The sequence below is a fragment of the Myodes glareolus genome, chromosome 6 (genome assembly GCF_982192425.1).
Source record: "Myodes glareolus chromosome 6, mMyoGla1.1, whole genome shotgun sequence".
NCBI lineage: Eukaryota > Metazoa > Chordata > Mammalia > Rodentia > Cricetidae > Myodes > Myodes glareolus.
In genome coordinates this window covers 65,389,559-65,405,942 of record NC_142031.1, presented here as the reverse complement: position 1 = coordinate 65,405,942, position 16,384 = coordinate 65,389,559, and the positions used below count along the sequence as shown (strand labels likewise).

Genomic DNA, 16,384 nt, shown 5'->3' with positions numbered 1-16,384 from the left:
ACTCTTCCCTGAGGCAGATGAGACGGGCATGACCTTTCTCCTCAACCACAGACCTGAGCTTCAGAACCCTACTGGGAAGTCTCAGTGGCACAGAAGCCTAAGCCTCAGCTGCTAGGTCAACATGCAAAGACGGAGCTGGGCAGCCAGCCAGTCCCTTGCATCTTTCTCCAGTCCAAAGACACCTTTAACTAGTGTATGTGTGTGGGGTGGGGGATGGGGGGGGAAGAATGGTCTTGTCCTACCCTGTCTTCTAAGGAAGACAGGAGCTCCAAATTCATTGTTCTAGGACAGTGGTTCTCAAATTGTGGGAGAAGCCCTTTGGAGCTCGCATCTCAGATATTGAATATTATAATTCATAACAGTAGTGAAATTATAGTTATGGAGTAGCAATGAAGGAATTTTAAAGTTGAGCGTCACCACAGCATGAGGAACTGTATTAAAAGGTCACAACATTAGAAAGGTCGAGAACCACTCTGTTCTAGAATAAATGGCTCAAGGGACCCCACAGGATTCTTGGTCCCTGTTACAAGAGAACAGATCACGTTTAATATCTGGATGTGCTATTGCCCTACAGCGAAACCCAGTGATAAGTATGTCTGGCTTAGCGTTATCTCCTGATAAATACACTGGATAAATTTTATGGAAGCTTAAGAAATGTGGAGTATCAAAGAGATGACTGTTATCCAAAGCAGAGGTCCTTGTACTGTCGGTTTGGGGATTTGTTTGTTTGTTATTTTATCCCATTGTGCTGGTAGCCGGGGAGCTAGTCTGCCAGAGAGGTAGGCAGAGGCTGGCCAATCAGAGCACTCCATATCTCTAGTCATAATGATTGGTTCAAAATTGGCATGTGCCTTCATGCGAGGCCAATCAGAGTCCTTTCCTGGTGGAGTACTTAAGGAAGAGTCATGCTGAGATCAGTTTGATCTGTGGTCTGGTAAGTGCCTACTTGGGGCATAGGAGTAGATGCAGAGTCCTGTTGATATTATTCTGACCTCTGGATCCAGCACTACCTGAAGCCAGGTTAACTGTCAACTATCTTCATTTGCATCCTAAAAGGATGTTATTTGTTTATTTGTTTGTTCATTTATATGTGCATTGGTGTTTTGCCTGGATAAAGGTGGGTCCCTTGGAACTGTAGTTACAGACAGTTGTGATCCGCCATGCGGGTGCTGGGAATTGAACCCAGGTCCACTAGAAGAGAAGTCAGTGTTCTTAACCACTGAGTCATTATTCCAGCCCCCAAGGTTGAATTTCTTATGTCCTTCAAAAACCAACAGGAAATCTTTCATCATTCTCACTATCCCATGATTCTTTAAGGCTGAGCTGACAGTCTTTTCTCTCAAGAAGTCTGTCCAAACCACGCTATTATGTAGACTATGTGCTTTGGATTGCATTCTCTCGTCCTGGTTTGTCTGTAAGATGATAATTAGGGGAGGAGGTAGAAGTTTCTGGACACCGTGGGTCCTCCCAAGTACCAGAGGAGCTCCTGAAGTTGAGAAAGTTGTGAAGGTCTGTCTGCTGGGGTCACTCCCGGGGCAGAAGCAGGGTGGGAGACTGTGTGAAATGTGTGTGTCTGTGTGCGCACATGTGCAGGCATTTCCCCCAGAGCAGAGACGACATGCGTGACCCTGTGTGTGGTGAGCGAGAACAGGAGGACTGAGTAGAAAGACAGGCTCTTCCAGCAGCAGGACAAGTTCAGATACAAGTTCCTGCCTGGCTAGCAAGAGCCCTGGAGCCCAGGCGTGTGTGTGTGTGTGTGTGTGTGTGTGTGTGTGTGTGTGTGTGTGTGTGTGTGGTGTGGACCCAAGAATGTCCTCTGTATGGAGTGGAGGGTGGAGTCTTGGCTCAGGACCTCTGTTACGTTTCTTTTCACTACTCAGCTTTACATCTTTACCCAATGAGACCTGGGTTTATTTGCTCCTGGTTCCCCCAGCTTCTATATAGGCTCATATGACTTCAAACAGAGGAGTTAGTGCCCAAAGAATAAACAAAGGAACAGTGGGCTGGCTTAGAGTATGCTCTCCTCCTCTGGACATCCCAGAGGGGCACCCTTCTACAGTCTGATGTGCCAGTGTGCTCGATCACTGTCTCTCTCTCTCTGCCTTTTCTGCCCCCACCTTCTTCTCCTCCAAGTCACAATTTGAACATGACACCCCAGGAGGCCTTTCTCACACACTTGTCTGAAGAAGTATCCCTGAAGGTGTTCCTCTTGTAGTCTGTGAAGCCGCTCGCCCAGTTGCGTCGTAAATACCAGCATGCCTGTCAGCCTTGGTCTTCCTTGAGGAGTCCCAGAACAGGGACCTCTAAGGTTCTATTTGGCCTTTCCCTCCATTTTATGGTCTCCACGGCTCAATGTTGAACACTTACGTAGAGGATGCACACTCTATCTTGGGTAGCTTCTCCTTGCCATCATGGGCTCATTCACTGCCACCGCTCAGCGTCACACAGGGGCATCGGGCAGTCCATGACATGCTAGCCTGGAAAAGATCAGGATTCTAAATTCAGAGTCACATCTGTGCCGGATCCTTACCACTTTCACACCAAGGTAGGGTTGAAAATTCTTGTTAAATCATGTGACGTTGGGGACCACGATGAGTGTATTTACTTTCATAGCCCAGCTTTCTCTTTTTACCCTATGGAGACCCGGGTTTAATTTCCACCTGGCCCAGCTTCTGTACAGGCTAGCGCATAACCAGACGCAGGAGTTAGTGCTAAAGGGATGTATGAGGGAATAGGTATTCAGGTCCATCCATGTGCTTTGGATTGCACTCTCATCTGGGTTTGTCTGCAAGATTATAATTGGGGGAGAGGATAGAAGTTTCTGGATGCTGTGGGTCCTTCCAAATGGCAGAGAATCTCTTGAAGTTAATTAGGAGTGCCACACTAGTTGTGAAGGTCTGTATACTGGAGTCACACTCCTGGGGTAGAGGCAGCGTGGGAGACTACGTGAAGGTGTGTGTGCATGTGTGTGTGTGCATGTGTGTGTGTGTGTGTGTGTGTGTTTGCATGTGTGAATGCTGGGAGCCTTCCTGGCCTTCCGGTCTTGAGAGGAACTACCCATAGTCCACAGTGTGCGTAGCCTGTATGTCCGCAGTGTGACTGTTGCTAAGTTCTGGTGTTCAGCCAGCTCCGTGTGTTAAATACACTTCGAATCATGACATTTTCAACTCTCAGTGGGCTTATGGGGATGTAGTCCTCGTGTAACCCCAGAAGAATCTGTATACTGTAGTTCCTTCCTCCTTCTCTCGTGAGTGGACCCAGGCTAAGTAGGGAGCCATTCATCCCGAGGTGTGCTTATGGGCCACTGGGAGGCTTTCTAGTCTGGACTCCAGTGTGTGTTGCTGCTAGTTATCGAGACAGGAAGGACCAGGTTGGGGTGGGGACAGAAATGGAAAGTTCTGTCTTATCAGTGATAACCCCGAAAGTCTGATACAATAGCCAAAGGGAGGAGGTAGGTCGATGTGAGCCTGTGGCTCAGTGGAGAAGTCAGAACAGAAGGAAACCTCAACCAGGGTGGCTCTGAGAGGTGCGATGAGATCATTCAGGTGGAGGAGTCTGGAAGAGAGTGCTCGTGACCAAATGCTGACATAGAGACTAAGCCCAGAGAGGAGACTGGGATGAGGGAGGGAAGAAGAAAGGGAGAGGAGGAGGAGGGAGGGAGGCAGAGACAAAGAAGGGGGGGGGAAGAAGGAGAGGAGAGAGGGGGAGGAGGGAAGACACCCCCACCCCACATGCCTGAAGGACATCTCTGAAGTCCAGAGAACATTCATGTGAAAAGACTGACTGACAGCCAGCAAGTCGAAGAGGAAGTAATCACAGCTCCAGCAACAAGAGCATCTTTGGACACCTTGATGAGAACATTTTAGTGGAGTACTGAGATTGGGAGGTTAGCTGTGGTGAGTTTGGAGAGACCAGGAGTGAGGGCTTGATAGTCACATGCTGCACAGTGATGCTATGCTTGGTGAGAGTGGTTGCAAACGATAATACGCTGAAAATGTTCCATTGCCTAGAATTGTACCTTCTCTGTGCTTAGAGGTATTCAGATACACAGATATGCCCCCACTATGTTATAGTTGTCTGCAGTATTTCCTCTGGTAACCTGCTGTCCAGGTGTGAGGCTTCAGAGCAATGGGCTACACCATCCCCTCCGATATACTCTAGGTGTGTAATAGGATAGACCATCTAGGTTGTGTAAGCGTGCCCTAGGTTGTGCACACCACAAGATCACCCAACAGTGCACGTCTCCACATGCATCCCCATCGCTAATGATGTGCAGTGACATGCAGACCCCGTGGAAGAATCTGCCGCGGCACAGAGCAGAAACTGGAGCAGAGGCTTCTGGAGAGCAAAGGACCCTTGGCGGAGGCATTGCTCCTTGTGTGTAAAGGGATGGATGTTCCTAAGGCATGCATGCCCACTCCTGGAGACAAGGGTAAATGAGGCACAAGATGGCACTGTGAGAGAGACACTGTGCAGGCAGAGGAAAGTGTCCCACTCACAACAGGCTGACTTCAGATGGGAACCCAAGTCGGCAGGACAGCTGTACGCCATGGTTCTCAGACGAGGAAAGTGAAAGCCTTCTTTGCAATGCGCTATACTATTTTTTCTTTAAATGTAACTTCATCTTCACAAAGGGGTAGCAACATTTGAGGAGAGAGAGGAAGGGAGCATGAAAACGGCAGACATGCAGGGAGGATGCAGAGCCGGACACACTTGAGAAGACTCAGTTAGGATGCAGTCGGTCAGCACGCTGTGTATTTCTGCCCCACCTAGATGGTTTACCCTAAGCCCCTTGAGTTGAGCATAGAAGAGGCGGAGGGTGAAGAGATAAGACAACCAGCGCTTGGGCCTGACTAATGTGGTTCTCCTCTGTAGACATACAGGGACCCAGTGCTTTCTGGTCCCACCTCACTGACACTTCCATGGTCCTTGCTTGTCCTGGCCTCGCCGACTGAGAAGTCTGTTAGACACTGGCAGACCCTTAGCATGCCCCTCCCTCAAGCCACAGCAGCCTGAGAAACTAGAGGGGTGAGATCACATGCTCAGGGTCTTGGGGAGCAGCCTCTATCAACTCCCTGCCCTGCACCCTAGAACTGAGAACGCATCTCTGCTCTGCTGTTCTCCTCAGCCCCCCTGCAGAGTGACATCGGGTAAGCACTCCCACATGGCGAATCAAGGAACACAGAGACCTCTGCGGGACTGGGGCTCTAGCCCTAACCTCAGATATACTTGACGGGCAAGCAGACGCTCCCAGGAATGGCCTAGCCATACAGAACTTCTGGGGAGGCGGTTTATTGGGCTGCATGGGTAGGCCTATCTCCCTCACCAGGTGCCCACTTGCTTACAGAGAAAGGACTCGTTCATCTTCGCCTTCTTACTCATCCGTCTCATCCCTGCACAACAGCGGTCCCTTTCCACAACCTACTCATCCTTCCTGGAGCGAAGCCTCCCATGGTGCCTCATGCAGGCAGGTGCTTCGTTAATTCTGATTGAATAAACAAACACATGGGCACATCAAAGCAGCCATTCACTCAAGAAAGAGAGCCCCCACCTCCTCCGTAACCAGGTTGTCCCAGCTCAGGGACACAAGCCGTCCCCAGATCCTAGTCATCACTAGCACAATAAGGCGCCTGTGTAGCAAGACTCCTCAGGGCCTGCTGAGTCAGGAGGTCTGCTGGCCAGTATTATGAGTAAGGGCTTGTCGCTTCCGTGAGGCTCCCAGCTTTGGGATACATGGAAGAAAGCTGGTAAAGGCTTTCCCACAAGTCTGTGATCATATGTATTATAAGTACACATGTGTATAAATGTGCATGATTACAGTGTATGGGAACTAGTACATACGCATGTATGCGTGTGTTTGTGTGGAGAACACATGTGTTCACAACCTGCTTTTTACCTGCTAGATTCACTTGCCTGAGGAGAGACTGGCTGCCCTACCCTATTTCGCTCCTCTTTCTGGTTCTGGTACCTCTCTCTGCCCTTGGAAGATGTCCAAGAAGAGAACCATAGGGAACTCTCAATGGATCATCCTGCACTTGCTGCAGCCAGGCCTGGAGCCTGGAGTAAGAGGCTAAGGCAGGCAAAGGTACAGGAAGCAGACCAGGGCAGAAAAAACCAAGATCTCAGGCATTTGAACAGAGGGAGGCCCATAGTGACCCGTAGCTTGAGAGGCCCATGGTCTGCCTGGAGCTACAAAGGAGCTACCTAGAGGAGAGTGGGGGTGATCCTACCCTAAAAATGAGTTCTGAGAGTGACGTATGCCCTTGCCCAACAGAGCTGGGTCCAAAGAAATAGCTCCTGAAGGAAAACAGGGAGCCTATGTCTGTACCTGGTGACTTCTGATGACTGTGTAAGTCTCCCAGGTCTGCTGTGACGTCCTGGGCCCTGAACATCAGAACTGTATCTGCTCACAGTCCCAGAAGCTGGAGGCCCATGATGAAGGCACCCATGGGCAGTTTCTTCTTGGGGCCACTCTTACTGATGACCGTAGTCACCCAGTATCCTCATGTGGCCTCTCCCCGGCTTGCACAGAGAACAAATGGAATTAAGGCCCCACCCAAATGGTTTCATTTTAGCTTAACCGCCTCTTTAAAGACTCTGTCTTGGAAGATAGCCACAGTTCAAGGCCCTACAGGATTAGGACTTTAACATACAGCGTTCTAGGGGAGTCGTTGTTAGTAAACAGTAGTGGCACTGGGATCATTGTCTTAACAGTGACTCCGAGCTAGAGAACAGAGCTGCTTGGCCACACAATATTGAGCTGTCAACATTGTATGAGCTCCATGTGTGCTTATGCATGCACATGTATGTCTGTGTTCATATGTCTACAGGTCCATATATGTGCATGCATACACATGTGTGGTCATACACGCATGGGAATTTGTATGCACATACAACATATTTTGCATGTTTGTGAGCACGGTACATGTATGTAGAAGCCTGCTATTTGTCTGCTGGGTTTATCTGCCCGATTTTCCCTGGAGCTGGAGAGAAGGATGGGGCAGGCTGAGAGCATTTTGTGCTTGAACTGAAGAAGCTGTTCAGGTTCATGGAGGCAGCACTAGAATACTTACCCTGTGACATCGGTGTCCTGGACTCCTCTGTCTATTATTCTGAGCTTCCCAGCCAAGTCAGATGGCAGAAGTCTCATGGTCCAGATGTTATAGTCCCCAAGAGCCACCCCTCTTCTCTTCCTGTACCACGTAGGAGGGAAAGGGGTGGCTCCCTGAGGGTGACGTGATTCACTGCCGAGGTTTGCAGTTCAGCACAGTGTCTAACTGCTCTGACTCACTCAGTTATCAGGCTCTCACAAGTGGACTGATGTGCCGAAGGTCTGACACAGGTCCTAGCACTGCGGAGGGCAGGACTCAGTCCCTGGAGGCCCCAACCCCCAGGGTACCTATAGGTCCCTGGAAACCTCCGCCAAGCGCTCTGCCAGCAGGCCTCTCCAGCTAGGACACACTAGGCTATGACTTCATGGTGATTCCTCTAGCTGGAGGGACCTCACTAGGGTTTTATCTCCCTTGAACTGGTCCTGCCTGGTTTCAGAAGGAGGAGGAGTCTTGACTGAGGCCTTATTTGGGTTTCCGGTTGGAACGCCCTATCTGAATGTTCCAAAGGTGGCTCGATACTCTCGAGTGCCTGTCTATATAGCCACGGCTGCATTGAAGCCCTGAGGGCTAGCCCTGTGTTTCTGGCCCCGGTGGGTGAGGGAATGCTAGAGATGGTCCTTCAGCTACAACTGGGGCGTGGACAGCTCGTCCTGATTGCTGGGTCCTTCAAGCCTAACCCCTAGTAGAGGGATCTCGAGTGTCTCTCTCTGCAAAATTGGCTCTCCTCATGAGCTGTGGTCTCCATTCTGGCCACAGTGACCTGCGAGTGGATAGATGGTTGTGTCGTCCCAGCCTCCGGGATAGCCTGGGCTACTAAGGATCTTTTTTCTCACATAACCTTGGCATCCAGTCCTGTTCTTGTCCAACCTCCAGCAGAGGCTAAGAAATGGTGATGAGAGACTCCTCATGCCAGAGCTGGACAGTCCAGAGCCCTTCTGTTCATAATGGGGTTGGCAATTCACTTGCCCCGTCACTCTGTCAGGCCTGTATTTTTGCCCCAGCACCTGGGAAAAGCAGATAACACAAATGCACCTGTATTTGATGAACGAATAAATGGGTCTCCAGACAATTCACATTCTGTTCCCTGGAGCTCCTGAGAGGTTATCTTCAGAAGATTTTGTGAATCAGTTTCTGGGTGGGGTGGTGGTGGGGGTTCCCAGCTCTGTTTACTGGAGGCCCGCAGGGGCCTTGCAGGGACAGGAGGTGACTTCAGGTCTGCGGGCTGTGGGTGGGAGTCCTAACAGTGAATTGACCTTGAGCCCCCCCTGCAGGAAACTAAAATTGATTGTTTCTCCTCAGACCAAACCTGAGGTAATTCAGGTGTAGGACTGGCAAGGCAAGGAGAGGCTCTGACTGAGCCTGGCTGGTCTCCAGCAGAAGTGGCATGGGAATGTGGCCTTTGGCCCCTGAGGGCTGCCTAGTGGAGTAGGTGGGGCACCTACCCACAGTCAAACCTCTGAGTGCTTCAGACTGACACGTCCGGGCAAACCCAGCCTTGGTGGTCCCAGAGGATCTTTCTTCTTCATCTTCTCTCTACCTGGAATTTCAGTTCACACCTCTCATTGGTTGAGGAAGCCCTCAGAATCTCCTCGATCCTGTGAAGACACAGACTAGAAGGGTTGGGGGGTTCCCCATTCGTGTCCGCTGCCCTATTTCCAAGTACAGTGACACGTGGTCGGGGTTGGAGAAGGCCATCTTTGGATGGCCTCCAATCCTTGCACCCCACATTCCCTGTGTTTCATTTTGCTGCACCCTAGGGAGAAGGTAGTCTCCTAGGGTGGAACCCATCAGGGACTGCGAATATGGGGATGAGGGTCATGGCCAAGGCCGTGAGAAGAGCTGTTGCCCTGTAAGTGGCAGCCCTGTTCTACCGGAAATTCCTCGTCTGGCCTGGTCCTGCAGAGCCCGAGGGGACAGGAAACCTGCCTTTCCTGCCCCACACTCCCACCCAGTTGCCAGGGGAAAGGCGGGCACTGACCAGCTCTCACACAGTGCCCTGGGGTTGAATTCTAAAAAAACAAGCCGTTGACCCATTCAGCCCACGGTCATTCTCAGAACCCAGTAAGAAACCATAGCAAGTCTTCAGTTTGACTCTTGCCTTTGGCCTTCCTGAGACATGTGGCAAAACCATTTTCTGCTAGGCCCAGTTTCCCGCGGTGTAGCCCAGGGGTCCCAGCCCCTGCCCTGATCAGGTGCACCTCCTCCAATGGGAGGACTTCCTCAGCTTGGGTACCCTAGCCTACCCCATCCCTAGGAAACCTGGGCCCAGAGTGGACCCTGACCCAATCCTGAGCTGGGTCTGGGCTCGAGGGTCTTGCTCTCATCTTCTGTCCCTGTATTGGTTTCAGCCCTGCGGGAAGGGGAATCTCCTACTTACTCCCCTCCCCCGGGGCCCATTTGTCCTTTCCCTATAGGCCTCTGTCCAAAGCAACAAAAATTTGCTTGCTGTGCCTCCTCAGAGTATCCCCTCACCCCCTGTCTCACGACTGTCAAAGAGATGCGCAGTGTTGGTTCCATCGGCCGACTGGATCCTCATGAGCCATTCCCCACACTCTGATCTGAGCCTGGTTAACACAACCACAGGGAGCTAGGCGGTGGTGTCGGCATTGTTATGTCTTCCATTTCCTGCACGCTGAGTGCCCTGGACCCAGTGTCTCAGTCTTCGCAGTCACAACCAGGTGGGCAGGTAGCGTTATCCACGCTCACAGAAAAGGAAAATGAAAATCAGAGAGTGACCTTCCTGAGGTCACATGGTTGTAAATGGCAGGTGAGGAACCTGACCGTAAGGTTTATGAACTTTCTACTTTATTTAAAAAAAAAAGAAGAAGAAGAAGAAGAAGAAGAAGAAGAAGAAGAAGAAGAAGAAGAAGAAGAAGAAGAAGAAGAAGAAGAAGGCACTTCCAGAAGGATGGAGGAGAAGAGGAGTGACCTCAGGGACACAGACAGGCGTAAGGGAGCTTCCCCAGAAGATATCAGATGTCACTGTCGCAATAGCTGGCAGCTGGGTCTGTGGACACATTTTTTTCTTTTTGTACTTTGTACGTTCACTACCTGGTTCCCATCGACCATAGTTGGTCCCAAGGAAGCATCCAGCTTCAACTGCTCCCCGTCACTGGTGGGACCCCTTCCTGTTTGCCAGTCCTCTCTCCTTCCTCCACACCTGGGCAAAGTCAGGAGAGGGGCGGGGTTCCTTTGTTGTCTCAGAACCAACAAGCCATGGCTCAGGATAGAGCAAAACTATGACATGGCATCTAACCCAGAGTCTGCAAACAGTCTGGATTTGAAGTGTTGCCAACATTTCCTAGGGTGATTAAACTTATTTACCTTCCCTCAACTTTGTTTTCTCACTGGACTGTATGGGTGATTTTAACTATTATATATAAATACTTGAAAGTCAAGCTTGGAATAGAGTGCAATGCTCAGTGAATCTCCATAGTATGACATGGCGATGGTTAATACTTCTCCAAGCCTGACTGTGCGAGTGGAATCACTTATCTAGGTATTTCTGGGTCTCGTTTTTGTCCTGCAGTGAGGGCCTGAGTGTGGGAATGGGAAAGCAGGCAACATTGAGGTAGAGGAATCTTGGAGGGTCAGACGGCACCCTCTACCATTCCTGGGGCAAGAGAGGCCGCTCACAGGAAATGGCCAACACCCAGGAGAGATGCAAGAGCCCCCACTAGAGAGCCCCTCTCCTGGATCCTGTTCTCACTGTGTCCCCAGAACAGAAAGGGCTCCTAAGAGTACAGACTCCAAAACCAAGTGGATACTCTGTGGCTGTTGAAGAAGGCCTTTGTGGGGTAAGGGCTCAGTGGGACATGGGAGCCTCAGATGCTGGGAGAGGAGACCGATTTTCCCCAGGAAGGAGCAGGGAGCAGGAGGTGAGAGAGGCTAGCCGAAAGTCAGAGGCTGTGGGGAAGTGAAGAAAGACCCCCCCCATCCCGCCACACTTAAACAGGTCCTCTAAGCTTCAACCTTAAGAACTCTTGCAGGGCTTGTGATGGGAACTGAGTCCCACGGGACATCAGCTTGGTAAAGGGTGGGAAGGAGTCAGACCCAGTGTGCTCTGCTCTCCAGGAGGGAAATTCTTAATTGGTTTGACTGGATTCCTGGAACTGCAAGATTTGGGACTGTGACCCCAGAAGGGAGACCAGAGTGGTGTTCAACCTTCCTAATGCTTCCTAATGCTTTAATACAGTTCTTCATGTTGTGGTGACTCCCTCCCCCAAACCACAAGATGATTTCATTACATCGTAGTTGTAATTTTTCTACAGTTACGAATAGTAACATAAATATCTGATATGCGGGATATCTGATATAGGACCCCTCATGGGGTCACAACCCACAGGTTGAGAACCGCTAGACTAGAGGCAGAAGGCCCTGCCTGAGGCTGGGGCTATCTCAAGGATTCCAAAGGCAAACTCACCTCCCATTTTGTCTGCAGAAGAGAAGCCACTGCGGGAAGATTTAAGAACTGCCTGCTTGCGGACAGGGTGGAGATTTCCAGCCAGCAGCCTGTTGCGCAGGTGACTGGGCACCCCAAACACATGCCCTTGCGGCTTTGCTGGCCACAGCAGGGGATCAAATTACATGTTATTAGAACAAACCGGATGATGAAGTCAGTGCGGCCTTGAGCCTCTTTATTTCAGTGACAATTTGGCAAAACAGCCAGTAGTGCTGCCAGCCACGTCTCTTGTGGCTGGTTCCCCCCCCCTCCACAAGGAGCTCTGTCAGACGTGACGACAGGGAGGGGTCATTGTCATGGTCTCAATTTGCCATATGTTGCTGTCTTCATTAGAGTTTCTATGGCTATGATGAAACACCATGACTAAAAGCAAGTTGAGGAGGAAAGGGTTTATTGGACTTACACTTCCATCACTGAGGGACGTCAGGACAGAAACTCAGACAGAACCTGGAAGCAGGAGCTGAGGCAGAGGCCATGGACGGGAGCTGCTTGCTGGCTTGCTCCTCATGGCTTGTTCAGCCTGCTTTCTTATGGAACTCAGGACCACCAGCCCAGGGGTGGCACCACCCACAATGGGCTGGACCCTCTTCCATCAATCACTAATTAAGAAAATGCCTTACAGGCTTGCCTACAGCCCCATTTCACAGAGGCATTTCCTAGATTGAGGCTCCCTCCTCTCTGATAACTCTAGCTTGTGTCAAGTTGACATAAAGCTAGCAAGCACAGTCACCTTTTCCTTATAGGTGGAACGTTCTCCCAAGGAAAGCCGGTTTGTATGGCAGGACTGGGTTTTTCAAAGATGGCCTCCATGGTGTAATCCATCGCGTGTGTTCGTTCTCGTGATTCCTACTGAGTGGTGGGCAGGACCACCTCTCTTTGTATGTTGGGGTGTCTTGTGACTGCTTTGATGATGGAAGTCACTGGAGAAATGACACTCTGACGTCTGAAGCTAGATCAGAAGAAGGCCACCGGCCTCCAGCCTCCATTCCTCTCCTCCCCTCTTGTTTGTGGAATCAGATGTCCTGCTGCAGGGAAGCCCAGGCTACATGAGGAGGCCACATATTGGGGTGCTGGCTGACAGCATCTCTCTAGGCCCCAACTGACCATCAGCACTGACCTCAGGATGCGCATGAGGACACTGTCCAGATGTCTCCAGCCTCAGGCAGCACCTCGCTGCAACTGCATGGGAGGCCCAGGGTGAGAACTCTCCAGCTGTGCTGTGCAACCCTTAGAACTGCAGGAGGGGTCAGGATAAGGCTAATTTCTTCACACTCCTTGCCTCTGTTATGAAAAACTGGAAGCCCACTCCTACCAAGAATTTCCTTCCAAGCTCTGAAGATTCCTAATATCTGGGTGATTCTCTTTCTCTCTCTCCCCCACTCCCTCCTAACCCTCAAAACCCACTCCCTACACCGCCAACGGTGATCTTGAACTTCTGATCTTCCAGCCTCCCAGGTGCCAGGATTACCAGGCACGTGCCATCAATGCCTGGTTTATGCAGTGCTGGGGATCAAACCCAGGGCATGATGTGTGGTTGATGGATAATCTCTGCTTCCTAGCCCTTAGGGACTCAACCTCTTGAAGCAGATTGGAAACTGGGAATTTCAGGTGTCAAAAGCCATGAACTACTCTAACATTTCCAAGATGGGCAGTTATGATGTTGTGGAAGGCTCCCGACTCCTCAGAGTCAGGCAGACACTGTCCCAACTCTGCCACCTTCTGGTACTGTGTCCTTGGATCAGTCAGTTTATGCCTCTGTGCTTCAGGAGCCCAAGCTGAGGAACTGGACAGTACACGTCTCCTTTGCTGAACTGGTGTGACACTGGACATTCTTTATAACTGGCATCCTTGTAAAGTAAGGGTTTGAGACAGCTAGCAAGGACGACACATAGAAAGTGACTGTGTCAGCAATAATAACTCATTTGTCAAGCGTCCATCCAGGCTTCCAAGGAGTGATTTGTACATGCTCATCTATTTGATGTTCATGGCCAGGAGTTAAACATCACTATGGGGGATGGCATGGTTCCGTAGGTACGTGCTACCAGGCCTTGAGACCTGAGTTTGATACTCAGGACCCACATGAGAGCTGCAAGTTGTGCACAGGTACCCCTTACACACACATACACACACACACATATACACAGATAAAATTTTTTTTTTAAAAAAACCATTTGTTTCCTGCATTTTGCAGAAGGGGAACTCCAAGATATTAAATCACTTCCCCTGGGTTACCGTGATTAGCAAAGGCAGAGATGGAATTTGAACCCGGGGAAATTTCTTCATTATGCCGCACTGCCTCTGGGTAAACGTTGAACTCTGAGTTCTGGGCGCTGATGGCGTGAGTGCTCAGCCCGGCCCTTTCTTGGAGAGATCCAGTGCATGAACTGATGTGAATGGAATCAGTGGCTACTAGCGCCGAGGTGTGTTGATTGGAGGCTAGGACTCACTGGTCCAGGGATCATGGGCAGTGGAACAGAGCAGACAGGAGACCTCTGAGGAAGGGGACTCCTTCAGTACTGGGGCAGAAGCTGTCATCTGGAGACTTGGGGGGCTGAGTCATGCTGGAAAGAGGCAGCCGCGGGTGTTAGTAGTCACCAGACACTTGACCTTGACCCCTACTCTTCTCTACACCCCCAGTGCGTCATCTGCCTTCACCCTTGACTTGCGAATGGCATGTCCAATCTCCCAGACAAGAATGCATACACAGAGTGTTTGGGAAAATGAGAGCAAGATGATTTAGTTTCCTAGTTGGCAGAGGATTTCTCTTTCAAGCTTCCATAAATAACTTTTAGCACTTTTGGAGACACATCTACTTACAAAGACTAAATTACTTCCTTCTCTTAAAAAAAAGTGTTTATTTATATATTTGGTTGTATGTGTGTGCATGGGTACATCTATGCCACTATGTGTGTGGAGGTCAGGGGACAACTTTTAGGACCACAGAGGACTCAGGAATTAAGGTAAGGTTGTCAGACTTGGTGGCCCCTTACCTTCATCCTCTGAGCCATCTCTTAGGTCCTTTGTTCTCCTCCTAACATCTTTTATGTTAACCTGGACTGCGTCTAGGTTTTCTTCATGACTTGGGGTTAGCCTCTACCTCTACTTCACCCTGAGTTGCAAAATGATGAGGGGGTTATAGAGCTCTGCCCTGTCAAGGTGTGGCTCCCGCCCCTCTATGGACAGAGACTGAGATGTTCAAGTCCTCTGTATGGGGCTGCAGAGATGAGTACCGCTGTCCCTCTCGAAGACCGGCGGCTGTCACCTGTCAGTGCTGCCAGGCTTAAAGGAGTTGACAGACACCTTCGTTGGCTGCCCCGCCCCACCTCATACTCACAGTGCAGATGTCAGTATCTGTTAGAAGTGTTTTCAAAAGCCATGCTTGCTGAGTCCAGACCTGAGGGGTTTGGCTCAGGTGAAATGCCTGGAGTTTGTGGCATTCACAGGTGGCTCCCTTCCCCGCTTCAGTAACTCTAGCTGAGAGGAGCGTGGCTGCGGGAGTGACTTTGCCTCATTTGCCTATCTTTCCTCTGTGCCTTTTCTCTCCCTTCCTGCTATTGGCATTTGTCACCATTCTCAAAACCTCGGGTGGTGCAAAGTGGGAATCCCAGCTCTTGAGAAGTGGTGACCAGAGGATCATGAATTCAAGACCAGCCCTGGCTACAAGCCACCAGCCTCAAAACCACAAAAGTATGTTGGAGAAATGAATCAGAGGTTACGAGCACGTATTGCTCTTGCGGAGGACCTGGGTTTGATTCCCAGTACCCACATGGTAGTTCACAGCCAACCATAACTTTAGTTCCAGGAGATCTAATGCCCTCTTCAGACTCCTGTGGATACCAAGCATGCATGTGGTACACACACATATGCAGGCAAAATATACATACAAAATAAAATGAATAAATCTAATGAAAAATTTAAAGCCCTCCAAGACCCCGAACACTCCTTCCCCCGAATCCCAATAACCTCATTATCAACTCAGGTTCTTGCCAGAACACTGTCACTACTGTTCCTTCAGTTTCACGCCCTCTGTCTATATTTTCCTCCCCATCCTGAGGCTACACTGGAAAGCATTCTCCCAGTACTCCTAAGTACACAGCACATGACCGGGTTCTCAGTGGGGACAGCTAGAACACAAGTCGGAGCCAAGCTTCCAAGGGCTCAGTGTCTGGCCATATGGCTGAGGAGGTGAGGCCAATGTGTAGGACCAGCTAAGGACACAGCCATGGGGACAAGGCGTGGACCGTTCAGTGCAAGCTATGTTTCAGTTTAAAACAAAATGCTAGTAGGTGTGAGATGTGACAAAGCCATGCCAGGCTCCCCTGAGAGCAATGGAGAGTGGAGGGGCTGAGGGACATAGCTGGAGGCATAAGGGATTGGCTGATGGAGAAATCATGGGTCCCTTTAGAAGACTTGGAGATGGGCATGGGGTATGGAGGAAAATTGAGCAGAAGGTCCATGTGTGGAGGAGTCCTCCGGGGTCTGGTCCAGGAGGGCATGGACTCTAGAATGACTCTTGGGAAAACAGTGGAAGGCCTAATGAGGGCAGGGCTGAGCTGTCACCTGGGAGTGGTAACTGACCACAGCTGAACCCTCAGCGTCCCCAAGGATCTGCCCAGGCGGATGGCAGAGATGACCTATTCCAAACTCTCCAGCTCCTCGGGGACTCTGACCTAAGGGTCCTGGAAACCATTGAAAAGGGCAATTAACAAAGTAAAGGGTAAACAGAAACAGGAAGCCTTTCACTCAATCACCTTGAAGTGGTTTCCAACACATTAACTAGGAACACACAGTCTCTTGCTGGCCTCACACG

At 50.4% G+C, this 16,384-nt stretch overlaps 1 long non-coding RNA gene across 2 annotated transcripts; it reads right to left on the bottom strand.

Moving 5' to 3' along the window:
* Positions 1 to 510: 510 nt before the first annotated feature.
* On the bottom strand, positions 511 to 11,635 carry LOC146894279 (uncharacterized). 2 transcript variants are annotated; one of them, XR_015738122.1, is made up of 4 exons: positions 11,536 to 11,635; positions 8,555 to 8,707; positions 7,074 to 8,116; positions 511 to 2,477 (listed from the first exon to the last, which is right to left on the bottom strand). It is a non-coding gene; the product is annotated as an uncharacterized LOC146894279 (long non-coding RNA). The 2 variants fall into 2 exon arrangements; XR_015738121.1 differs by lacking the exons at positions 7,074 to 8,116; positions 8,555 to 8,707; positions 11,536 to 11,635 and adding exons at positions 5,346 to 5,485; positions 6,329 to 6,513.
* Positions 11,636 to 16,384: the final 4,749 nt, after the last annotated feature.